The sequence below is a fragment of the Triturus cristatus genome, chromosome 5_2, assembly GCF_964204655.1.
Source record: "Triturus cristatus chromosome 5_2, aTriCri1.1, whole genome shotgun sequence".
In the NCBI taxonomy this organism is placed as follows: domain Eukaryota; kingdom Metazoa; phylum Chordata; class Amphibia; order Caudata; family Salamandridae; genus Triturus; species Triturus cristatus.
The window spans coordinates 415,675,923-415,702,138 of record NC_140588.1 but is presented as its reverse complement, the minus strand read 5'-3'; the positions used below and the strand labels follow the sequence as shown (position 1 = coordinate 415,702,138).

The window sequence follows — 26,216 nt, the reverse complement described above, 5'->3', positions numbered from 1 at the left end:
ATGATGGATTAAACCCAGATCAGTTGACTGGGGGCGAGTGTTTGATTTGCTCAAACGCTCCGTCCATCATCCCCTTTGGTATCACACTGTACACAGGGCTCAAGATGCACCTCACTGACAAGGACCAACCAGGCTGAAACACGTCTGAGCTTGCCTGTATTCCTGTTCAAAGGGGAGTGACCAGAAAGTTCAGGCTGGACTGGCCTTACTGGGTAGAAGCAAGGCTGACTTATAAATGGCTGGCTTCTGTCTGACATGGCAAGAGGGTCAAGAAAATGATCAACAAAAATGCAACCCGAGGATTTAGCAAGTGGCAGATTAATTCACTCCACCCATCACGTGTTTGTTGTTCTCTGTGTACATGAATGACATTACTAAACAATTGTGAATCAGTATAGGTCCATTTCCCTAAATACGCACAAGTAATGTATGCAATCAACACAACATTTTCCAACTCCACTATTTTGTTGCCTTTATACTTTCCCCAACAATTGTTTATGTTATTATGTGAGTCTCCAAAGACAAGGGATGAACTTCGAGGAGCACAATATTATGAAAATGTTTCATAAGACGTTTGAAGAACACTGGCCATCTTTCGCCAGGACTGATGCCTCTCATTGGCTCCCACCCAATCAGAGGGCCGAATCCAGGGTCTCATCCCTTGTGCACACAACACAGCCTTCGATGGTCATGCAGCCATATACCTCGCTAAACTGTTGACATCATGCCAGACGGCCAGATGTCTGAGATAAATAACAATATTTATATCTGGGCAAGATACAAACTTTTCAGAGAACAGAACTTTCATGCAGGACTCCTCCAGCTGGAACTCGCTTCCGGCACCTCTCTGTACACTGCTGTGTACTGAAGACGATATTGTAGGATTTATGAACCCTCATCATTTCTGACATGCGCGTGGGTTGTGCCAGAGGTTACTGCTATAGCTCCAGTGCCAACTACTACTATTTTTCATAATTCTGCCAAAATGTACCCATTTATCTGTATCCACCTATGACCCTTCCTTTCCCTGAAAGCGCTTTGGCTGCGTCAGCGCTATATAACTGCCTCCAGGTCCAGTTGATGGTAGAAATGCCCTGTTCTTTGACTGCCTCTTTGAACTTGCAGGGATAGTAGGTCTCGGCTGATGGGGTGGGTGGTGTGCTGAGTCGCATGTCCCTTGCCAGGACACACTATCGCTTTATTTCTACAGCTGCAAGATCCACAGAAGAGGCGGCTTGAGTAAGTAGCTTGAGGTGTGTTTCCATCTTGCATAAGGGATCCTGCACATACAGATGAAGGCGTTGACACCCAAACAGAACGTAACTCTTATAATACTTTGTTTTGTGGGGGTGATAGCCCATAAGTAATGGAAAGTGGGCTCCACCGTTGGTTTCCTGCTGTTGGACAGCCCTAGCTCGCAGGGATGGCATGGACTTAGAGTTGAGTGCCCCTCTTCGAGCCAAAGAGGTCTGTGGTCAAAACAGCCATCAGCAAAGTTGTGATGGCCGGGAATACCTCCTGTTTTTGCAATGCCATTCTGCACTCTATTCAGCTACACAGTGATGCTCTGAGGGGCTCTGTGAGGGTTACCAGGTTCAGATGGAGCTGCACAAAGTAGGTGGTGATTCCCAGGAAGCACCTTACTTCCTGGACACAATTTATGGCTGCAATATCATAATATCTCACTACTTCTTGAGACTAACTCAGATTTTCAAACAGTGTCTGTTAAGACTTGCTCAGATTATCTTTGATGTGGGCATCAGAAATGTACATGTTCTCCCATGATACGTCAGACCACCGTATTTCTCCTTTTCAAGCATCACTCTTATTTGATCATTCTGCTGCTCTTCGCTTGTTGCATCGAACAGAGCATCACTGCACCCACGGTAATGCAGTCAACACTTTTCGGATTGTTTTGAAATACATTAGTGGTCCTGGATGCACCAAAGCTCAGCTGCCTGTATCCTGGCGGGCTCATCTGGCGTGCAGGGTGTTGGGATGTAAGGGCAATCTGAGTATTTTATGTTGTATTTGATTGTGTCACATTGAGTTGCAGTGAACGGTGGTTTATCGTCAATGGCTTGAGGATGGGTCAATGGGAGTACAGGGTTCCACATGTGTGAAGTGCAGTCCAAAAGGATTTGCTGCCAGAATAAGCTTTCCTTACTCTAATAGCTAACTCTTTTGTGATATTTAAGTGCACAAAGAGGAAAATAATAAGCCAAACTGAACTGCATTGTATAAAAGCCTTTCATAGATTGGATTGAATTGGATTTGAAGTAGGACGAGCAGGTTGGGAGCTGCATCAGGAATTTTGAACTGGCTGACGTCCAGTGTTTGCTTCAATAACATCTCCATTGAGCCCAGTATGTCTATTCCAGGCCCAGATTGAAACACTCACCAATTCCTTTACTCTCCCAATTGAAAAATGTAAGACAGGAGAATTCCACTTTGTACTTCTCCTAACTAACGAGTGTTGCAGGTACGTAACGCAGGCTCCTGAGGCCCCCGGGGTGCAGACCCTTCATCGGGCCCCCATGCAACCTAAAGCCCATGAATGTGTGCTACGGGAGTCTCAGGCGCTCCAATAATTTCCATAAAATTAACATAATAAAAGGCTCCTCACCAGCTTATCTTACACCCCTAAAGTATGACACCTCTCACCTGGCTATGTGGCCGAAGCTGGTTGTGCACAAAGAGAGGGCCTCATTCATTTGTTAATTCATTCAGTAAGATGCAGGCTTGTACACACAGTCGCCCATCTACTGCCATGGATTTCCGCGTAGCCATGTGCATAAGTACATACACATGCATGGTTACATGGATACACCATTCTCAATGGTCATTCCACCCATGCTAATGCTCCAACTTCGATATCCAAAACCCATGGAACTCCGCTAGTCCCAAAAGATCAACCCCCTCCCCAGGAGCTATTCACCATCACCGTGGACCCCAAGGGTTTACTACGAGGCCCCCCCTTCCCCGCTCGCTTTCCCAACACTCCCTTTAGCACTCTCCCAACACCCAGACTTGATTGCAAGCCTGGATGATATATCTCTCCAGGTGCACCTTCTCACTACTGAACTACATGACCTGAAAGCCCTCTCAAATGATCTTTCCCCTGTGATCAGCTCTTTCCTCACCTCTGCGAATCCGCCCAGTGCCTCCCCTAGGGCTAGAGATCGCATGGGCCAGCTTTTAGCCCCCTCCGTCTCGAAAACCATACCCCTACCTAGTGCCCCCTCCCACCCAAGAAGATTCGAGACCTACTTGGCGTCCAATGATCTCAATGACCTTTATAACTCTTACTCTACTAGGTCCAACTCCAACATTATTACACTGAGACAAATACAAACCATCCATTCTAACCCTAACAGAGAACCTCCTTGCAATCCTAAAATCATCAATAAAGACAACCTCACTAGAGTGAACGTCATCCAGACTCTCTCCCCCCTTAATCCGTTACAACTTAAATGTATGTTACTCAATTGCAGATCAGCCAGCAAACACACCTCCGATATCTTCGACCTCATCCAACACAATGATTTAGACATTATTATCCTCACAGAAACTTGGCTAAATCCTGCCTCCACTCCTATCTTAGACCTCCTAGTACGACATACTTATGCTAGACAGAGCTCGGAAGCTGAGGTGTGGCCTAGCCTGTATTCATAGGAAGACACTCTCGACTTCTCACTTGGAGTCCTCTATGCCTTCCTCCTGTGTTATACCTTTGTCTCAGCATCTCAAGTAATAACCTGCTGGTTTGCAAACTTCACACTTTCTATCACCCCCCGGGAGACAATCTCCCCTTCATCGAGCAACTAATGGAAATCATTTCTAGCAATGTCGACTCAGGCGTGTCCCAAATCTTCCTCGGTGATTTCAACCTTCACTGGTCTAACCCTAACGACCACGCTGTATCTTGCCTTAAATCATTCTTAAATGATCAAGAACTGATTCAGCACTCTTACCAACCAACTCATAACAAAGGAGAAACTCAAGACCTCATTATTTCGAAAGGGCAGACCATCTCATTGAATTCCATTACCCCTTGCGATTGGTCCGACCACCAGTGCATCCTCTTTTATATTAACAGGGAGGTGTCGATGAGGAAGGTTCAACCAACGAAATCAAAGATCTGGAAAAGGGACCTCAGATCAATAAAGTCAGATGAACTAGCAGCCCACTGTAAATCTGCCCTCTCCTCCCAAGCCGACTTGGTTGAGGTTCAGTCACTCACCGACTCCTACAACTAGACCATCTCCAACATCATGGATGACATTGCACCACTCCAACAAAAAAATGCCTCAACAAAAATATCCAAACCATGGTATAACGACAATTTAAACATGGAACACCGTAATCTTAGGGCAGCTGAACGTTCCTTGAGATCCAAATCCTCCTCGGACCAACTAAAACTCCTCAGAGATGTTAGGAGCCTCTACAACAAACAAATCAAGAGCGCTAATGCAGACTACTTCAGACACCAACTTGATCAAGCTGCTAACCGCCCCAAGAAACTTTTCGAATTGGTCAAACAGCAATCAGTTGTAGGTCCAAACCACCACGACTCTGGAGGCAGCCCACCCTCATGCGACAAGCTTGCTGCTTTCCTCATTGAGAAATCAAGACTTATCACCATTGACCTCGCCTCGAAGATTGCTCTACTACCATCCTACAGGTCAGCACCACCCCTTGACCTCTTAGAAAAGCGCAATCCTATCAGCCTGAACACCAAGAACAATGTGTCATGGGGCACATCAACAAGATTCTTCAGAACATCAACCCATCTAACCACTTCAGTGACTGGTTTCGCCCGGCCATCTTCAAAGAAATCAAGAATGTACTCATCCCCACCTGGACAAGGATTGGTAAAGCTTCTCTGTCACAAGTCACGATCCTTGACTGCCTAAAAGCAGCTCAGGTATCACCTATACTAAAAGAAACGAACGCTGACAAAACTGACCTCAATAACTTCCGCCATATCTCTAACATCCCTACCCTAGACAAACTCCTAGAAAAATGTGTACAGTCCCAACTTTGTGCTCACATAGAGAATTTCGAACTCTTAGACCAGCATCAATCCGGCTTTCGGAAGGGGCACAGCACTGAATCGGCTCTCACTCACGTTATGGATGACATTTTACAAATGCTTGACACGGTTAACGACGACAACCTCCTAGCCATTTTGAAGAATAGGATGGGTTTCTCTGGTCAATGGTTCTCGTCCTTCCTCCGCCACAGATCACAAAGAGTCAAGGCAAACCACTCTCTCTCCCAGCCCTCTCCAGTACTCATGGGTGTCCCCAAGGGTCCGCCCTATCTCCTATCCTCTTCAACTTTTTCTTTGAACCATTAGCTAATTCACTAAATTCCACAAACATTCTCTTCCATATGCATGCGGACGATACGCTACTCTATTTGAAAATCTCATTCCCGGATAACATCATCTCACTCAACACTACCCTAACTTCTACTCAAAATTGGTTAACTGAGAATCATCTCCTGCTCAACACCTCCAAAACTGAATTCCTGCTCATCTCTCCTCCGAACCACATCCCCAAGCCAGACCTTTGGCTGAATCACCCCACTGCTTTCAACTGCACCGCTCTCATCATAGACTCAGCCAAACCTCTCGGAATCACCCTGGACAAGCATCTGAATATGAAAAATCATATCAGCAATGTGTGTAAGGAAGCTAACCACTTGATGAGGACACTTAGAAACATCAAACCATTCCTTCCACAAACTGATTTCAAGCAGGTGGTCCAAGCGCTTGTCTTGCCGAGGCTAGACTACCCGGAAACAACAAACTTGGGTCTTGGCTAGATTGGCAGCAAGGCCCAGCCTAATAATATCAAAAAACAGCAATTGCGCCAATACTGCACTTTACTCAAAACAACTTCTCACAGAGTGTAATGACTGAAACACTAACACTGGTGACTCCTTTTTCTGTCAGATTTAATCATACATAATTCAAAATCAAATCAACATTTTACAATAATTGTACCACAAACCTAAAAACACATCTCATAGTGATGCACAAAATATTTTCACAACACATGTTTATTTTTGTGTATTTGAAACATTTAGACAACAGTGACCCAATACAGAACAAACACTCAATCATTCACTCATACCCAATCATCCAACTCAAAATATTTAGACACATTTTAAATTGACATAAATGATTAACACACAAATATAAAGACCATCAATATCAATGTTATTAATAGTTTGGACTCAGTTTATACTCGTGGTTGATAGATTGGCCTTGAACAGAGGTCTACGCGTTTCAGATTCCTTTTCTTGGTGGGATCCTCATCAGGACCAGTATTAACTGAAAAAACGAAAAAAACGTTTTACCAAATGACCTAACCATTTATTTGCCTCTGCGCTCTACGATAATTCAAAACGCTTACCTGCACCTCAATGCGGTGCCAATCAGAGTTGGAAAACCTTCGGACCACACCTAAAACATACCAATTGGAATATATTCTTGTTACAAATGTCGTTATTTAGAACTAACAACCCTAATCTCAGGCTGATTGATTAGAATGTCAGTCAACTCGTCTTACTTGTATGTCCGTGAAAGTTTGTGGACCCGTACTCGGGCGTATTTCTCAAGTCTCTGTCAAACAGGAGGATAGTTGCGGGGACGCGGTCATGTGAGAGCGTCTTCAATTCGCAAACTTCCCAGCTTTGGGGCGCCTTGTGCTTTTATTCAGTAAGTCGGGAAGGTGGACTCCAATCTTGCCACTTCTATTTGTCTCGACTATCAGAAAAAACAGTGAAAGAAAGCATTGAAGAAAAAATGTGTATATCGCCTCATATTCTTGCGCTCATAATAATTCAAGAGCGGCATGGCGAGCTTACTCGCCTCTTTTTAATGCGACCTCTGATTAGAGCATCTGGGCACCTCACCTTCGGTTGATTTTCATCCGACGTCGCCGCTACCTCGCTTCTTTCCGATGTTGTTCGTCTTTTCCGGTTTTGACTGAGTGCATGACGTGTATTATGCGCGCCTAATTGATCCTTCTGGGATATGTAGTTCAGTGAGACCTGTTTGTAGTCTGAATACGGAGCATCACTTCGACAAGTGCTATGAAAAACTTTATTGAATTGACACTTTCTTTGCATGGAGATGGTGTCGATACATACATCTTGTGTCTTTGTCTGGAGGTGCTTAATATATTGCAATAAGATGTAAATCGGACATGGACGCGAGCGTAAGCCAGAACTAACGACGTCGTTTGTTCTGACACGTATTATTAGGGAAATTGATTGACTAACGGTCAATTACTTCATATTAAACACAATCCAAAGAGTTGGTCGGTTTTTTGTATATACAAATACATTTAGGAAGTGTATGATCTGCTGCGAACGTCTTCAATAGATCCAGTTCTTTACACAGAAAAATATCTAGAGATTGTAGATTTCAGATAATTCGTTTAGTCCATCGACTGATGTATTGAATTTAATAATGAGCATTGCTTCCCGTCTCAATAATTTCGAGTCCCAGTCCCCTCCTCTAGCATCTTGTTCCACTTTGGAAATAATGGTCCACTTTAGATCTTTTTCAGTATGGTGATTGGCCGACCAATGGTTAACCAATGGTGCATTCAGGACATTTTTGCGTATTCTCGATTTGTGTTGCTGGATTCTAGACCTGATCTCTTGATTTGTCTTGCCAATATAAAGCTTGTTACATGGGCACAATATCCCATACGCTACATACTTTGATTTACAATTTGTAAATGTGGCGTGTTTCCAATGGATTCCTTTGTGTGTGAAGAGCTCTCCTTCAATGGTAGACTCACAGCACACACAAGTACCACATTTATGATGTCCTTGTATCGGTGGTAAGTTAAAAAGGCTTCTGATTGTCACATTTTTTGGTTTTGGAAGGGCTGCTCGCACAATCTGATTGGCAATGCTTTTATCCTTTTTAAAAGCAAATAGAGGGACCGCTTTAAGGGTTGGGTCCAAGTTTTTCACCAGATGCCAATTTTGATTTATTGTTTTTTTGAGCCAGTTAGATGTGGGGCAGAAAGTTGACACACAGACGATTCTGTTTGTTTTGTTTTTGACTTTTCTCTCGAGTAGTGAATCGCGTGGAGTCCACCATGCTCTCTTGATTGCCCTTTTGAGAAGCTTTTTGGGGTATCCTCGATCTAGGAGATTATTTTTAAGCAGCTCAGCATGGGCAAAATATTCATCCTTGAATGTGCAGTTCCGTCTTATTCGCAAGAATTGCCCATAGGGCAAATTCTCTTTAAGACTCCTTGGATGATTGCTGGAAAAGTGTAACGCTTTGTTCCTGTCTGTCTTCTTTTTAAATAGTGTTGTTGCTAGTGCCCCTCAGGTGACATAAACTTCAACGTCCAAAAATGACATTTTAGATCTTGAATAGTTCAGACTGAATTTAATGTCCACTGTTCTGTTGTTGAGCCAGTTGACAAAAGGCTGTAGTTGGTCTTCCTCACCGGTCCAAATCATAAAAACATCATCTATGTATCGGACCCAGCTGCCAATTCTGTCGGCAAAGGGATTGTTGTCATAAACAAAGGTCTCTTCGTACTTTGACATAAAGAGAACTGCTAATTCAGGGGCGAAGGGACAACCCATTGCCACGCCCTTTATTTGGAAAAAGAATTCATTGTTGAAGCTAAAGTAGTTGTTTTTAAGTGCAAAGGTGGCTAATTCCATGATGAATTGTGTGGGCACTCTTTCTGGTTTAGGTCTGCTGTTAAGAAGACTCTCCAATACAGCTAGGCCCTCATCCTGTGATATCTCTGTGTACAATGACACAACGTCTAGTGTGACCAAAAAATTATTTACTACTTCAAAATCCATCTTCTCCAATTTCTTTAGGAAATCTGTTGTATCTTGCAAGAATGATTTTACCTCTTGGATAAATGGTTTGAGGAAGAAGTCGACGAACTTAGAAATTGGTTCCAACAGAGATTCACAGCCCGAGACTATTGGTCTTCCCGGGGGGGGGAAGATTGGTCTTTATGTACCTTAGGTAGTACATAGAATATTGGGATGCGAGGGTGTTTGTTTCTTAAAAAGTCATGTTCTTTTTTGCCCAGGAAGCCTTGGTCAAAACCTTTTTGCAGAATATTGAATAATTTGCCCTGAAGCTCGCAAGTGGGATCGTGTGTTATCTTTCTATAGCAGCATTCATTGCTGAGTTGTTTGTTTGCTTCTGCTGTATGGCGGTCTGTGCCCCAGATTACAATTAATCCGCCTTTGTCGGCTTGCTTGATTGTTATGGAAGGGTCGTTTTTTAACTCGATCAATGCCTCCTTTTGTATTTTTGTAATGTTAGCTTTTATGTTTCTTTTCCGCTTTTTTTCAACCTCTGCAATGGCAGATAGCACTACTTTCTCAAACATAATGACCTCCTTGGGTACTTTACTTGTTGGAGGGCAAAAAATGGATTTGTTACGAAGTCCTGTTGTTTCAGCCTGGTTTATAGCTGGATTCTCTTTGAAGAAGGTAATGAGACGCAATTCGACAAAATTCAATAACTTCTGTTTTTATTTGAATAAAGTTTGTGTCTCTTGAGGGGACAAATGACAGACCCTTTTCAAGGATGCTTATTTCGACATCCGTCAAGATTTTATCCGATAAGTTATAAATTGGTGATTTGTTTAATTCTTGTAGTTGTGTCGTCTTGTTGACATTTCCCACGGCTGGTTGTTGTATCTCATTCTGCCCCGTGGTTTTTGTTGGCCTCTTCCTAAAAAAGACGGCTGTTGTTGATAGTTTTGTTGGTAATTGCCCCGTCGGTTGAAATCTGGATGACTGTTGGGATTCTCTGTGTCACTGCCGCTTGATGAAGACGATGTTTCTGAAAAAGTTATGAAATTCTTTCTTGATCTACCTTGATATTCAGGTAGATACTTGCGTGCTTCTGGTCGAGAATAGAAGTCTATTTGAAGATATGGATATGCCTTTTCTAGCGAGAAGTTCTTCTTGTCCTTTTCAAATTTGTTGCTCTTTTGGTTGATTGAAAAATCCTTGAATTCCAAAATCTCTTTATCAACTTTTTCAAGAAGTGACTTAGCTTCTGTGATTAGTTGGTTTGATTTAATATCCATTTCCAGGGCAGCTATCTCATCCAGTTGTTGTTTGGACAATCTTTGTGCCGTCTCTACAGTTAGAACCATTAGGTCTCTGCTGCATTTCGTTTCAATCAGGCTATAGCCTTTTTTATAAATGGGATCTTCTGTGAAGATCACAGGTACATTGCGTATCTGTAGTCCGCCTGGAATGGTTCCAGCTCTAAGATGTTCTACTAAAAAATGGCCATGAAGATTGGTTCTAATCTGTTTCTTTTTTAATCTTATAAGTTTGTCGGATTCGTTTGTGATTTTTGCTGTTGCACTTAGAGAAACAGAAGAAAAAAGTGGAGGGTCATTGATAAGTTTTGTTATATGTTCTTCACTGTATGCGAACGTATCATGGTCAGACATGGTCGTGTAAATCTAATACTACAATCTAAATCAAAAAAACACACTAAACCACAAAAACAAACTAAACACCTAGTTTTTTAGATTGGTGGAGAAAAAGGGGGCTACACTTTCTTGCCCACTAATCACAACACTAGACAACTGCTTCTAGGGTGATCCTTTTCACCGACAATCGACCTCGCGGGCATGCACCCGCTAAATAACCGGAAACAACAAACTCGGGTCTTGGCTAGATTGGCAGCAAGGCCTAGCCTAATAATATCAAAAAACAGCAATTGCGCCAATACTGCACTTTACTCAAAACAACTTCTCACAGAGTGTAATGACTGAAACACTAACACTGGTGACTCCTTTTTCTGTCAGATTTAATCATACATAATTCAAAATCAAATCAACATTTTACAATAATTGTACCACAAACCTAAAAACACATCTCATAGTGATGCACAAAATATTTTCACAACACATGTTTATTTTTGTGTATTTGAAACATTTAGACAACAGTGACCCAATACAGAACTCAATCATTCACTCATACCCAATCATCCAACTCAAAATATTTAGACACATTTTAAATTGACATAAATGATTAACACACAAATATAAAGACCATCAATATCAATGTTATTAATAGTTTGGACTCAGTTTATACTCGTGGTTGATAGATTGGCCTTGAACAGAGGTCTACGCGTTTCAGATCCCTTTTCTTGGTGGGATCCTCATCAGGACCAGTATTAACTGAAAAAACGAAAAAAACGTTTTACCAAATGACCTAACCATTTATTTGCCTCTGCGCTGTACGATAATTCAAAACGCTTACCTGCACCTCAATGCGGTGCCAATCAGAGTTGGAAAACCTTCGGACCACACCTCAAACATACCAATTGGAATATATTCTTGTTACAAATGTCGTTATTTAGAACTAACAACAACCCTAATCTCAGGCTGATTGATTAGAATGTCAGTCAACTCGTCTTACTTGTATGTCCGTGAAAGTTTGTGGACCCGTACTCGGGCGTATTTCTCAAGTCTCTGTCAAACAGGAGGATAGTTGCGGGGACGCGGTCATGTGAGAGCGTCTTCAATTCGCAAACTTCACAGCTTTGGGGCGCCTTGTGCTTTTATTCAGTAAGTCGGGAAGGTGGACTCCAATCTTGCCACTTCTATTTGTCTCGACTATCAGAAAAAACAGTGAAAGAAAGCATTGAAGAAAAAATGTGTATATCGCCTCATATTCTTGCGCTCATAATAATTCAAGAGCGGCATGGCGAGTTTACTCGCCTCTTTTTAATGCGACCTCTGATTAGAGCATCTGGGCACCTCACCTTCGGTTGATTTTCATCCGACGTCGCCGCTACCTCGCTTCTTTCCGATGTTGTTCGTCTTTTCCGGTTTTGACTGAGTGCATGACGTGTATTATGCGCGCCTAATTGATCCTTCTGGGATATGTAGTTCAGTGAGACCTGTTTGTAGTCTGAATACGGAGCATCACTTCGACAAGTGCTATGAAAAACTTTATTGAATTGACACTTTCTTTGCATGGAGATGTTGTCGATACATACATCTTGTGTCTTTGTCTGGAGGTGCTTAATATATTGCAATAAGATGTAAATCGGACATGGACGCGAGCGTAAGCCAGAACTAACGACGTCGTTTGTTCTGACACGTATTATTAGGGAAATTGATTGACTAACGGTCAATTACTTCATATTAAACACAATCCAAAGAGTTGGTCGGTTTTTTGTATATACAAATATATTTAGGAAGTGTATGATCTGCTGCGAACGTCTTCAATAGATCCAGTTCTTTACACAGAAAAATATCTAGAGATTGTAGATTTCAGATAATTCGTTTAGTCCATCGACTGATGTATTGAATTTAATAATGAGCATTGCTTCCCGTCTCAATAATTTCGAGTCCCAGTCCCCTCCTCTAGCATCTTGTTCCACTTTGGAAATAATGGTCCATTTTAGATCTTTTTCAGTATGGTGATTGGCCGACCAATGGTTAACCAATGGTGCATTCAGGAATACGCAAAAATGTCCTGAATGCACCATTGGTTAACCATTGGTCGGCCAATCACCATACTGAAAAAGATCTAAAATGGACAATTATTTCCAAAGTGGAACAAGATGCTAGAGGAGGGGACTGAGACTCGAAATTATTGAGACGGGAAGCAATGCTCATTATTAAATTCAATACATCAGTCGATGGACTAAACGAATTATCTGAAATCTACAATCTCTAGATATTTTTCTGTGTAAAGAACTGGATCTATTGAAGATGTTCGCAGCAGATCATACACTTCCTAAATGTATTTGTATATACAAAAAACCGACCAACTCTTTGGATTGTGTTTAATATGAAGCAATTGACCGTTAGTCAATCAATTTCCCTAATAATACGTGTCAGAACAAACGACGTCGTTAGTTCTGGCTTACGCTCGCGTCGATGTCCGATTTACATCTTATTGCAATATATTAAGCACCTCCAGACAAAGACACAAGATGTATGTATCGACAACATCTCCATGCAAAGAAAGTGTCAATTCAATAAAGTTTTTCATAGCACTTGTCGAAGTGATGCTCCGTATTCAGACTACAAACAGGTCTCACTGAACTACATATCCCAGAAGGATCAATTAGGCGCGCATAATACACGTCATGCACTCAGTCAAAACCGGAAAAGACGAACAACATCGGAAAGAAGCGAGGTAGCGGCGACGTCGGATGAAAATCAACCGAAGGTGAGGTGCCCAGATGCTCTAATCAGAGGTCGCATTAAAAAGAGGCGAGTAAGCTCGCCATGCCGCTCTTGAATTATTATGAGCGCAAGAATATGAGGCGATATACACATTTTTTCTTCAATGCTTTCTTTCACTGTTTTTTCTGATAGTCGAGACAAATAGAAGTGGCAAGATTGGAGTCCACCTTCCCGACTTACTGAATAAAAGCACAAGGCGCCCCAAAGCTGGGAAGTTTGCGAATTGAAGACGCTCTCACATGACCGCGTCCCCGCAACTATCCTCCTGTTTGTCAGAGACTTGAGAAATACGCCCGAGTACGGGTCCACAAACTTTCACGGACATACAAGTAAGACGAGTTGACTGACATTCTAATCAATCAGCCTGAGATTAGGGTTGTTGTTAGTTCTAAATAACGACATTTGTAACAAGAATATATTCCAATTGGTATGTTTTAGGTGTGGTCCGAAGGTTTTCCAACTCTGATTGGCACCGCATTGAGGTGCAGGTAAGCGTTTTGAATTATCGTAGAGCGCAGAGGCAAATAAATGGTTAGGTCATTTGGTAAAACGTTTTTTTCGTTTTTTCAGTTAATACTGGTCCTGATGAGGATCCCACCAAGAAAAGGGATCTGAAACGCGTAGACCTCTGTTCAAGGCCAATCTATCAACCACGAGCATAAACTGAGTCCAAACTATTAATAACATTGATATTGATGGTCTTTATATTTGTGTGTTAATCATTTATGTCAATTTAAAATGTGTCTAAATATTTTGAGTTGGATGATTGGGTATGAGTGAATGATTGAGTGTTTGTTCTGTATTGGGTCACTGTTGTCTAAATGTTTCAAATACACAAAAATAAACATGTGTTGTGAAAATATTTTGTACATCACTATGAGATGTGTTTTTAGGTTTGTGGTACAATTATTGTAAAATGTTGATTTGATTTTGAATTATGTATGATTAAATCTGACAGAAAAAGGAGTCACCAGTGTTAGTGTTTCAGTCATTACACTCTGTGAGAAGTTGTTTTGAGTAAAGTGCAGTATTGGCGCAATTGCTGTTTTTTGAGGCTAGACTACGGCAGCGCTATGCTCTGTGGCCTTCCCAAATACAGCCTGGCTCCACTAAGGGCATCACTGAATGCAGCGGCTAGATTTGTTACAGGCACCAAAAGAAATTAGCACATATCCCAGTCCTAAAATCTCTTAAATGGTTGCCCAACGAAGCTCAAAATCAGTTAAAGATTGCCATTCTGGCGCACAAAGCCCTTCACTTCAAAACTCTAGGTACCTAGCACAAAAGCTTGAATTATCCTGTGGTGGTAGAGCCTCAAGTAGCGCTAACACTTTCCTCTTGAAACCACTCATCCTTCACAAAAACAGAACGTGTCACCGAGCCTTTTTCGGCGCTGCCCCAAAGATATGGAACTCTCTTCCACCGGAAGTACGCAGAATCTCCTCAACGACTGCTTTCAAACTGGAAACCAAAAGATTCCTAATTAATAAATTCTTACCTTAATTGGGCTAGGTTCACCTGCTCGAAGTCATTGATCCTACAACCATTCTACCATCATTTAATAGAGCATTGTGTGCCCCCCTTCGCAGCCCGCTATATACATGTTTATTGTACCACTCTCCGTAACTCAATTGTCCTGTAATTATGCAATCATTCTCGTTTCTTATTATTACTTGTTTTCGATATTGCATTTATGTCCTTCCTTCCACCCTATTGTAAAGCGCTCTAATATCCTTCGGGATCTTGTTCGCGCTATATATAAAACTTTAGAAATAAATGCATGCTTGCCCACTAACATCACAACCCTAGAATACATTTCACTGACCTCACTCACATTCGTTATCCATCATTATTCCTTTTATAGGTGACCACCTTTTGTCCATAATTATGAGAAATGAGACCTTTAAAAGGCCTTGAAGTGCCCAGAAAAAAAGGAACAGGGCATGGCCCACCTGCAGCTGCTTCCCTGGAAGAAGACTTACATTTCTGTAGCATGTAGCACACCTTTTCGTCTGCAGGACCAGCATAAAAATATATTGGAACTGTGTGCAATGGGGTTAGGGATCAGGGGCACAGCTAAAAAGAACAAACTATTAGGTACCTATTTGGCTGGCCTTTCACCTAAATATAATGCAACACCTTAAATGAGCTGTAAATGCAAGTAAAAGGAATCTGTGGGAAATGCATTCTTCTAGTATCAAACCATAGTTGGTTAATGCGGTCACTTTAGATGTTTGTGTGTTTAAACAAAGGGTCACGAATCCCGTCTGGTTTTGGTACACTGCGGACTAATGTCATGAATGTAGTGCTATGAAGTACCAGCTCAGACAGAAAGCACTGTGAATAAGTCAATAATTGGAAAGACGTTTATAAAATGTATTATACAAAGTCTAAACATGGATCCCAGTAGCTATTATATTTGCTGATTAACTAGTTGTACACATTTACATTTCTTTCAGGTGAGGAGCACCCTGGAGAGAAGGCATGTGTCTGTCCTTCCTCTCGAGATCCTTTCCTTCCTGATTCAGCCTGAGGAAATTCAAGATCACTATTAACCAATCAGGAGTGGTTGTTTTTAACAAACATATGGTAACTATTTTGTAAAGTTAAAAAAGCTTGGGAACGTCATTTCCAGTAGATTCTGTGTACAGGACCCCAAGACACAAATATCAGAACATGTGCATTATCCCACTCAGCTCCCTTGGCAAAGTATGCTATTTGGACTGAAAGCTCTCACATGCAAGTTACAATCTGAACCTTCAACTAATCTCTCTGTTCATTTCCTTTTCAACCTCTTCCTCTTCCACCTTCTCTTTTCTCTTTCTGTTTCCTCCTGTCACCTACTTTTGCTGGTCCACGCTGGTGCTCTCTCTACCACATGCTTCCTCCTTTCTGTTCCCTGTACCTCGTTTTTTGCAAGGCCCTCCATACCTTTTTTTTCTCTTTTCAGCCTTCTCTCTGTCAACCTCAGCATATGTTAGTATCTTTTTCACTCTTTTCTCTGCCCCACCTCCCTCTGTGATTCTCTGCTCTTTCATCATCCGTTCTCTATAAGGGCGATACTCATTCCTTTTCCGCTTCTCTTCCTGTTCATTCTCATTATTTCAACATTCTGACTCATGTTTCACACTCTTCTCCGTCCAGATCGTCCTCCTTTGTTCCCTTTCTCGCCCCCTTGTTTAACAGACTCTCTTTCTGTGTCCTTCCCTTACTCTTATCTGTCCTACGACACACTCTACCACCTGCCCCCAGGAGGTAGCAGTAGCAGCTGCTACCGGACTGGTGTGGTGAGGCGGGGCGGTGGGTTTTGGGGAAAAAAGGATTTTTTTTAAAACACTTACCTGGCTACGGCTGGCCAGCTGGCAGTCGCCTCTCCTCTGTCCTTTTCATCTCGAGTCCGGCAGCAGGAAGCACCCAGACTCCCTACAGCCATTAACAATGCTGCAATGGAGCGTTGTGATTGGTCTGAGCGCTGTGGTTCGGCACTCAGACCATCAGTGGGAACCTTAGCATGTTCTCCACACAGGCTGTAATGCAGCCTGGGTGGAGTACGGCCGGCCAAAGTGTCATGCGCACTTACAGAGTGTGCCCACCACTCCTCCCGCTGCAGTGCTCTGGCGTCATGGAGGCCAGCTCCGCCTGCACATAACCAACTGAGTCACTGCAGATGGAAAAATAAAATGATAATAACACTGCATTATCATACTTGTCCTTCTGGAACTGCTCGGAGAGCAGTGGGGCGACGCTCCTCTGCCTTCGCGGAGGAGCTGCCGCTGGGTGGTAGGAGTAGCAGGCACAGCCGCTGGTGATGCTAAAGTGTCCACGTGAAGCTCTTGTCTGTCAGCCCTCAACTCTCACTGCCCTCTACACACATGCAATCTCGTCTACCCAAGCAGATTAGGTGTAATTGTCTGCAGGCGGGGCAGAGGAGCAAGTTACACACTTAAAGCTGCATTCCCACATCCAACTCTAGCTCACACGCAGTGGTTCTGAGACAACACAGACAATCAGCTGTAAATGTTGCATGGTATGGTGAGCACTCTCACACCCAACTCGGTCACACACTGTGCTCATTCACCACAGGCAGTCATACTGCAAAAACATGTTCGGTCATTCAACACTTGGACAACATAAGGGCACTCTGGCACCCTACACTATCTCCACACCATCGCTGTCCAGCCCCTGCACTCTGACACTCATATCTCACACCCATCGCTTTCACGCCATTGTGCTCTCACATCAACACCTCTCACAACCCCCGAACCCTATGGTATACATCTTCTCCTGGAAACAAAGTATAAAGAGAAGGATTACAAGGCACACGAAGAGATGAGACTACAAACAGGATGCAAGTAACACATCCACGTTTATTGTGCCGACAGCATGTCCACATGAACAAGTCCAGTAACTGAATGCCATCAATCCACCCCCCACCTATATATTTACACCCCAGGGTTTAAAAGTACACTCGTCTTCCGTGAGCCAACCCCACACAAACCCCCCAAGAAAGCATCTTCTGAAATAGACATAAGCGTTTCACAATGCGTCCCGATCGTGTCTGTTTCGTACAACAGCAAGGTATATGAAAGTAAATAATGACACGAGCGCGACATGACACATGACACGCTCGTGCATACAACACAAAGACTTGTAAAGTTCGCCAACTCCGAAAAAAGTGCACCTTCAGAAAGAACAAAGAAAACTAGTAGCGCTACTCCCTGTGAACTCAAAGTCCATGATCGGCAACAGAGTAGTGCTTCTCGAACTATAATTCATGGTAAAGGATAGAACTGGCTATTAAATTCTGCTTGGAGTTTATATGTTTGCTACTTTTATCATCTTTTTTAATGCCCCGATATATGTGTGTGTTTTTTAATACCCCTATGTGTTATACAAAAACCTTTTTTGACTTTTGCTTCGGTCATATATAAGAAATGAACGACCTCCCCAGAGGTATTTCTCAAATTAACCTTTTTTCCTGAATGTTTGTCCTGAATTTTAACCGTTTGCTCTGAATTTTTGGTCAGTGCTCCCAATCTGCCTTCTTGTCAGGTGGTCTCCTTCAGCATACACTGGAAAGCTTAATATGTATTTTGTAAGATTGTTAACTTTTTTCCGATCTCACAATATGACCTGAGTGTGCCTTTGTGGAACGTGCTTTGAATACAGACAACGACATTGCTGTGCTCATCTTATTCGACATCTGCATTACAGAGCTCAATAAAGACTTCAGTGCATTTACCAAAACTCGACAGAAATAAGTTAGTCGCATACATTCTTTTTGCTTAGTCATGCTTAGATGACTTCCAGCTGTGCTGCTTCGCGAGGAAGATATTTTGGCGGTACCGCGCTCAGATAGTCCTCAGATGACTGCTCGGGATACTGTTTACAACCTTCCCTTACTGAGTAAATACCACTACAGCAGACCAGGCCTTAGCACGACGTGAAAAACTTAATTTCCAACTGCTGCCTTCAATAAAGCCGTCTCTCTGTGAAAAAAACATACTTTAACAAAAATCATCTTGACTCTACTTGAATATACGTCTGACGGTGCAGACTGGGATGTGTCAAAGACGGAGGGCCAGCATTCTACAGCTTTGAGGACTTCCAGCTACTTTCATAATGAAAGACAGAACCTCCACCCGGGAACCAAACAAGCACTGGCTAAGCCAATCGGTCTGGCATTGGCTGCAAGATTTTGGCTATGTCAATGCTTGTTTTGTCATGATTTTGAAAAACTGTATTGCTGTGCAAGCTACCAAGCTCTTATCAATCTAAAGGGAAAAAAACATTTTCTACAAGCCAAAAATATTTCTTGGTCTCAAAAAGCAAACAAGGCCATAGTAGTTCCTGGCACTTAGGGGAACTAATTTATGAATGGATGTGCTCCATGTGAGCGAGCTGAATGCGATCACTCGGTGAAATTAGTCAGTGGTTGAAGTGGACGGATTCAATTCTCCATGCTGTTTGCTATGGGGGGAGAAAGATAAAAGTGAATGACACACAGACCAATGGATAAAGAAGTCTGGCTGAAAGCCCCTATAAGTAAGAATATGTTTAATTTTTGTAAAATCTAAAGGTCTTGGCTAACGCCAGATCTAAACATTAACTAACACAGAGAGAAAACTCATTTCTACACCAGAACTACTTCCTCAAAATAAATCTTACCCCACAGCAACTATTGCAAATCTCCAAAGGAACTCCGTGAAATAACACCCACAGAAAACACAAGTACTTTTCCACACAGGCAGGGTTTATTTCGGCAGATGTGTATTAACAAAGTGCATGTAACCAACTGATGCTGAGCAACCGCCAGACCTCACATATATATACACAACACACCCTTTGAATGACTACATCCCAACGAGCACGCAACATGCGGTTACAACGGCAGAGCATGTATCATAAAATAGACACGGGTGCAACATCCTCATTTCACTCGTGTACACTTCCTTAAAGATACAGCATTAATTGAAATAGACACAAGCGGCGCACCCCATGACACGCTCGTGTATGATAACAGTATGTAACACACTTGTACCCCTTATTTTTTTTTATTTTTACGTCAAGACATAATCTTGAAATCTCCTGGGGGCGTGTCCTCATGCTTCATGCTTCTAGGTGCACCCATAACATCAACTACTTCCCTGGGAAAGGAACTCCCATTCAAGCCTGTGTTTTTAACACAATAAGATTCTTCCACATCCAGAGAGACATTGTCCATCCGTTCGCATGACGGAATTCCTCCCCTTTGAACAGAGACACACGAGTGAGAGATTCCAGATGCTTCCACACTCCACTTGGCCAGCAATCTTAAAAACTTCAATGACTCGTGTAGGATTCGACCTACATGCTAACCCCTTGACATCTGTTTTCCCTTTCATGAGGTGAACTATTTCATCAATATTTACACTTTGCATGCTACTAGCTACTTTTCTTTTCCTTAATTTGTTTTTCATTTTCAACTTGTGCTCCTCTACTCTGCATCAGACTTCCTTAAAATCCATATCAGCAACATCATCAAAACCTTTTTTCCTGTTCCTCAACCACCAGTACTCTGGTTGAGGAAACCTAGCACAAACCAATTTCGTGCTAGGTTTCCGTCCCCTCAATAATTCAAATGGGATCACAGAAGTCACTGAATTAGGTGAAGTCCTGCATGCCAACAACATGACCTATAATGCCTTCCTCCAATTCAAACCCCCTTTCACTGACAACGGAATAGTTTCCTTTACCATTCGGTTGAACCTTTCTACTTGACCATTCGCTTCAGGATGGAACACAGCAATTTGTTTATGCACAACATTTCGAGACAACTTTCCGTGTAGGTTCTAACAAACTGTGGTCCATTATCAGTTACCCCTTCTTGAGGAATCCCCTCCCTGCAGAAAACATCATCCAAAAACTCCACAACATTTTCTGAGGTGACATCCATCACGATTTTAATTTCCGGCCATTTGGACAAATAATCCACCATAACAATGCCAAATGCCTCCTGTTTAGGTAACACTGCAAATGGGCAAATAATATCCAAACCCAATTTACACGATGGTGCCTCAGGAAACTCAACAGGTTGGGGATCAGGAGTTAGCACTTTTGCCGATTTGTCACTTGAGGCGCATTTACCACACACCTTTATTTGATGTTCTACAAACATATCTATCCCTGGCCACCAAAAATTTACCCTGACCGGTCTCCTTGTGCTTAAAATACCCAAGTGTCATTCATAAGCAACGTCCACAATGATCGTCGCCAGATTTAAAGGAGGTATACATTTGTCACCTCTTACTAGAATGCCATTTTCCACAGCTAACTCCTCCGGCCCTTTAGAAATACCCATTAACTCTCCAGGAATCTTCCTTTCCTCTGGCCAACTATTCCTGATAAACTGAATTACATTATTCAACTGCCAATCCTTCTCCATCTCCTCTTTTCACCTCATTTTTTGAATCACAGGATGTTCAAAACTCAGTGAATTGATATCCTACAACATGAATGCCACTTCACATTCATTCATATCTACGTCAAAATGATCTTCAATAGGTAAAGGTAACCAGAACATGCAATCTGCATGCACATTACTCTTTCCAGGGACATACTCCCTGGAAAGTTATTGGAAACTTTGCAATATTGAAGCAAGTCTTGCCAACCTTGCTGTCATAGAACATCCCCAACCAGGTGCCATCATATGCACTAAAGGTTTGTGGTCCGTTTTTATGGTTTCGTTTTAGTTTTTATGTTGAAGTGCTTTGCAATTTCCTGATGGTCTTCACGATCAGGTTTGATATAGCATGAGGTATTGATATGCACACACTAAGGTGGGAAATGATCAAAGTGGGTTGATGAAAAGAGTAACTAAGGAAACGTTATAAGAGGTATGGCTTAAGAAACTGACAAGTACTAGACATAGGGAAGATCTGTTCAAATTTCTTTTTGACTGTCTAGGAAAGTACAAATCCTCCCTAGTAGCTACAGTGCATTGCATAACACATGTGAAAGGTGCCAAGTGTCTCCTTAAAAGGGTGCTAGTAAGGAGTTAAAAACAGAAAGGTATACCCTCCCTTGGGCATCTGGTAATGCTGAGATTTATGTTGCGATATATCAGCCGGGCACCAAATTCCCCAGGAAATTAGGAAAAGAGAAGTGTCCAGTCAAAGAATTCACAAGAAGAATCCAAATAAAACCCGGCTGCAAAAAATCAAGGACAAAAATGAAGACAAAATGGGTGATGAATGTGAAAAATAAGGAACAAATGAATTGCAATGCATCTTACATTCGCGTTTGACTGCTTATTATAGGGTTCAAGCAGGAACTGCCTTCACAAGAAAGACTCATGGTCATCTTGAATTGGGAACCTCCAAAAAAGTTCTATGGATGATCTACCATTTTGGAATGGGTAGTTCATTGCTTGCTCATGCCTCTCTCCTTCAAATTATGGTGTTGGCTAAATACGTGAAGAAGACAACCAACATTTACATCCTTGCCTGCTGCCAGACTCTATGACTCCACTGCTGTCTGTCCTAACTAATGCGTCCAGCTGATCACAGAACACCCTTCCCGGTGACTGATCACAGAAATCATCAGCACAATCCAGGCTGTAAGGACATTCTGTCACATGCTGGGTGCAGCATTCAGCAACATGCTGGTTGAATAAGCACTGCACACCTATAATCTTCCTCAGACCGGAAACAGCCTCCAATAAGTCCTCAAACAGTGATCCAGGAAGAGAGCATGTACAGATAAAGCATTTTCCCACAATATCTTGCTAGATTGATAGCCTTTTCAGAAAATCAAGAATTGAAAACGAGCTCTGAAAATCAGTGAGTCACAAATTTCAGATGAAAGATGTTGATGAGGATCCGGGAAAAATAGCATTAATTTGAGTGTGAAACTTCAAACGGAAATCAACAGAATTGATCTAATGAAAATTAACAAACAGGCCAAATAATCATGCTCAAAATTTGACTAGCAATGTATGAACTGGAAGGAATCAAGTAGACAGCCAAACCTCCAGAAATAAAAAGAGGGAAACTTGATCTTGACTTATCAACATCTTCCTTCATCATGGCCTTTGAACAGTGTAAACTTTCAGAAAGAAGTTCTCTCAGTTTCAGTAGCTGGTAAAACGAAAAGGTCAATGTAGAGTAGAGTAGGAGAGTAGGATCTGCTTCACATGGGTACCCCCACTTTTTGTTGGTGTTTCACTGTTTTTCGACCTTAGTCTGGCTGTGGCCCTGATAATCAGGACCACAGCCTAGCTGCTTCCTCTCTAAAATGGTTTTCATGTACATTAGGTACATATCTAATTGGATTCTGGAGTGCCTTATAAGCCACTAGTATATGGTATACTATGTACCTAGGGCATAGGCACCTCAGAGGCCTACTAGGGGCTGAAGCATGTATTATGTCACCCCTGGGAAGCACTCCAAAATGGCACCACAGGTCTTCTACTGCATCCTGGGTAAGGGTGTGCTTGCACCCCTTACAGTGGTATAGGCTACCTATATCCACCTATATATTAAGACACATATAAACCTATAAGTCACTCCTATGGCAGGCCTTGACAATCCTGAAGGCAGATTGCTTGGTTTTGTGTGAGAGGGTGCCCAAGCATGAGCTGCGCCCCTCTGCAGCTTTCGGAAATACTTCCTTATGGCTGTTCTGTGATACAGCCATACCATATACTCTTAAGTGCATTATAACCTCGCGGTAAATGCTAACTTTGGAATGGCTGCATCAAAACATGTTGTGTTTGGTGTCAAACGTAATACTACCCCCCCCACCAGTTGTGGCGGCGGGGGTAGCATTCCACCTTTCTAGAGGGAGAGACATGATCACACTGGTCTAACCTGATAGGACTTTCCTGAGCCCTGGCATCACAAAATGGATGCCTATACCACAGACACGGGTCTGGCTTCCTGCTGCTGACCGAAACTCCGGCAGGGGAGGCCTGGACAATAGGTTTCCTGTCGAAGGGAGGTGTAACCACCTCCCCAGACAGGCAGATGTGTATTGGGGCTGGGCGGGAGCACTCTCTGATTCTTTGAAGTCCTGCACTGGGGGCACACTTGGTGTCCCTGTGCATAGTCCAGTTCAAACCGGTTGCAGGGGCTACCTGCCCCTGCTCTTGCACGAAACTGGCCCAAGGAAATGGGTGTAACCACCCCTCTTTCCAAACCCTACCATAGGTGGGTCCCTAGGGTATGTCCAACCCCCAAACTTAGTATAGGTATGGGAACCCAGTCCTAGCGACTTTAGATTACCCTGGACGAAACTCTGCAACATATATCCTGGACCTTTGACTTTCTATCCTGACTAGAAGACTGAAGAAATCTCCCTTGGGACCAAGGAGTGACTCCCCTGATTGGCAGGCACCAAAGAAGCAACTGTCCGATCTGCAATTCTGAAGCTTCCGCCGGACGCCGAAGTCTCTGCATCCCCAGAGGTGGATTTCCAGACCTTCCGAGGCTACCCTGAGTCCACAGCAAAGCTGAGGCCCGTGGCTATCGTCTTCCTGGTCCTCCTCGAAGTTGTGCTTTGGGCTCTGAGTAGCCCCAGCCTTTAGCACCTCCTGCACCGAAGATTGCTGGCCTCCACTCCACGAGTGACCCGTGGGCCAGTTTCAAGTGCGACCGCTCGAGGCTCCTTCGCGATCACTAGCCCGTTGGCTAGCAGGTCCCCACAAAGGCAACTCCTCTTCTGCTTGGGTTTTCCTGGTTGCTCCAGACATGTCCTGACTTACCTTAGCTGGGTGAGTCCCTCAGACCTTGCTGGTCTGCACCGCAGTCCTTTCTCTGAATTCCAGTGACTTGCTGTTGCCAAGGCTTGTTGGGTCCATTCTTTTCGCCGACACAGCAGCACTCGACATACTTCGTGGGACAGCTCGAATCCGGCTCTTGGACTTCGTCCACGCCTCCTAGACCTCGTGCCTGAAAAGTCAAGACACCCATCCACTCACCTGAAGCACCCGACATCTTTGGGCATTGGTCCATCCTGCCCTTGGTCACTGGCTTGTGACCCAGACTCTGTCCCCTCTGCTTTCAGGTTCCTTCCATCCTAGATTCAGGCTTGGATCTCTGCGGACACTTCTCCTCTTCACGGCAGCAGCAGTTCTTTGCCAGCTTCCATTGCAATCGACGACACGACCCGACACCAAAAGACACCTATGCACCCGGCTTCCCTGGGTGAGGTAACTCGAGTACTCCGGTGCTCCCGTGGGTGCTAGCCCTAGAACTTCTTAAGTCCAAAAGGGTTTGGTCCTGACTCGATTCTAAGTGTTCCTAATCTTTAAATTTCCAACCGCGGTATTGCCCATAGAAGATAACGGGAACCCGCGGTTGTGTTTACACACTGCATACAGTCCCTGTGGGTCCCCTGTGTCACTACCTTGGGTGGTTCCTTGGGGTCCCAGCGATTCTACAGGCTCTAGGCCTTGTGTCTATCCCAGTAGTGGTTCTTATCGCACTTTTTTGGTATATGGTTTGGTATGCCCCTAGGGCCCAAACGTGTATTTGTGCTATTACTGAAAATTGCTAACTTGTAAACTTGTAAACAAAGTACTTCGAACTCCAGTCTCATAAAGAGACTAGAGGGGTGTGTTTTATCTTAAATACATATATTTTGAATATATACCTGGTGTAGTTGTCCTTTCATTTGATCATTCAAGAGATTATAGACTGGTAAAACAAGCTGCTTTACATTCCTTCAAGACTTAGCCTGAAGGCTGCCCTCCATAGCTACCACTAGGATAGCTTTCAATAAAGGTTGTCTTTAACCTATCACCATAAGGGGTTGTTTGGACTGATACAAGGTGCCCACTAGAACTAGTGGACAGCATATATCAGGCCACCTTCTCACATTGGTGTGCAGCGTGTGGGAGTCCAGCTTGCTATTTTTTACCAAATAATCTCAATTGAATTGATCAACTGAAAACCACTAAAGGTACCTAAGGTACATATAATATCAAGTTTAGCTACCGTAAGTTCTACTGAACTTAGAGTTGTGTGTTAAGGGATAGCACACCCTTTCTACAACTCAAGAGAGTTTAGTAGGCCACACTAGTGTAGGTAGTGCAATACACCACACCACATTAGTAATGTCTAACCAGCCAGGAACCAGTGGGTCCCTACCAGGAACCAGTGAGCTCCTTCCCTATAAATATGAGGATCTCACCTTTGCTCAGCTTAGGGCCTTATGTTCCATTAGGAAGCTGAAGACAGGCAAAAGCCCAACCACCGAGCATCTCATAAAGATACTTAAGCTGGATGATATCACAGGGCCTAGTGGGCCTGATGGAATAGACTGTGTGGGTGGGGCAGCAGGTGAGGGTGGGCCTAGGGGTAGAAACTCCCCTGACCCTACCTCTAATGCTGACCAGACTGGTGACAATGGCCAGACTCTGGTGAACCCAGATCTCCTGGATGAGGATGAGGAGGATGACAATAATGCTCCTTCCTTTATTCCTCCAGG

General features: G+C 43.1%; 1 protein-coding gene and 1 long non-coding RNA gene across 2 annotated transcripts in view; both read right to left on the bottom strand.

Moving 5' to 3' along the window:
• The window catches only part of RAB31 (RAB31, member RAS oncogene family), a 293,231-nt gene that overhangs the window by 106,992 nt on the left and 160,023 nt on the right, over window positions 1–26,216 (bottom strand). The window lies entirely within an intron of this gene.
• On the bottom strand, window positions 11,150–11,495 carry LOC146823087 (uncharacterized). Its single transcript, XR_014961876.1, has 3 exons — window positions 11,464–11,495; window positions 11,305–11,354; window positions 11,150–11,222 (listed from the first exon to the last, which is right to left on the bottom strand). It is a non-coding gene; the product is annotated as an uncharacterized LOC146823087 (long non-coding RNA).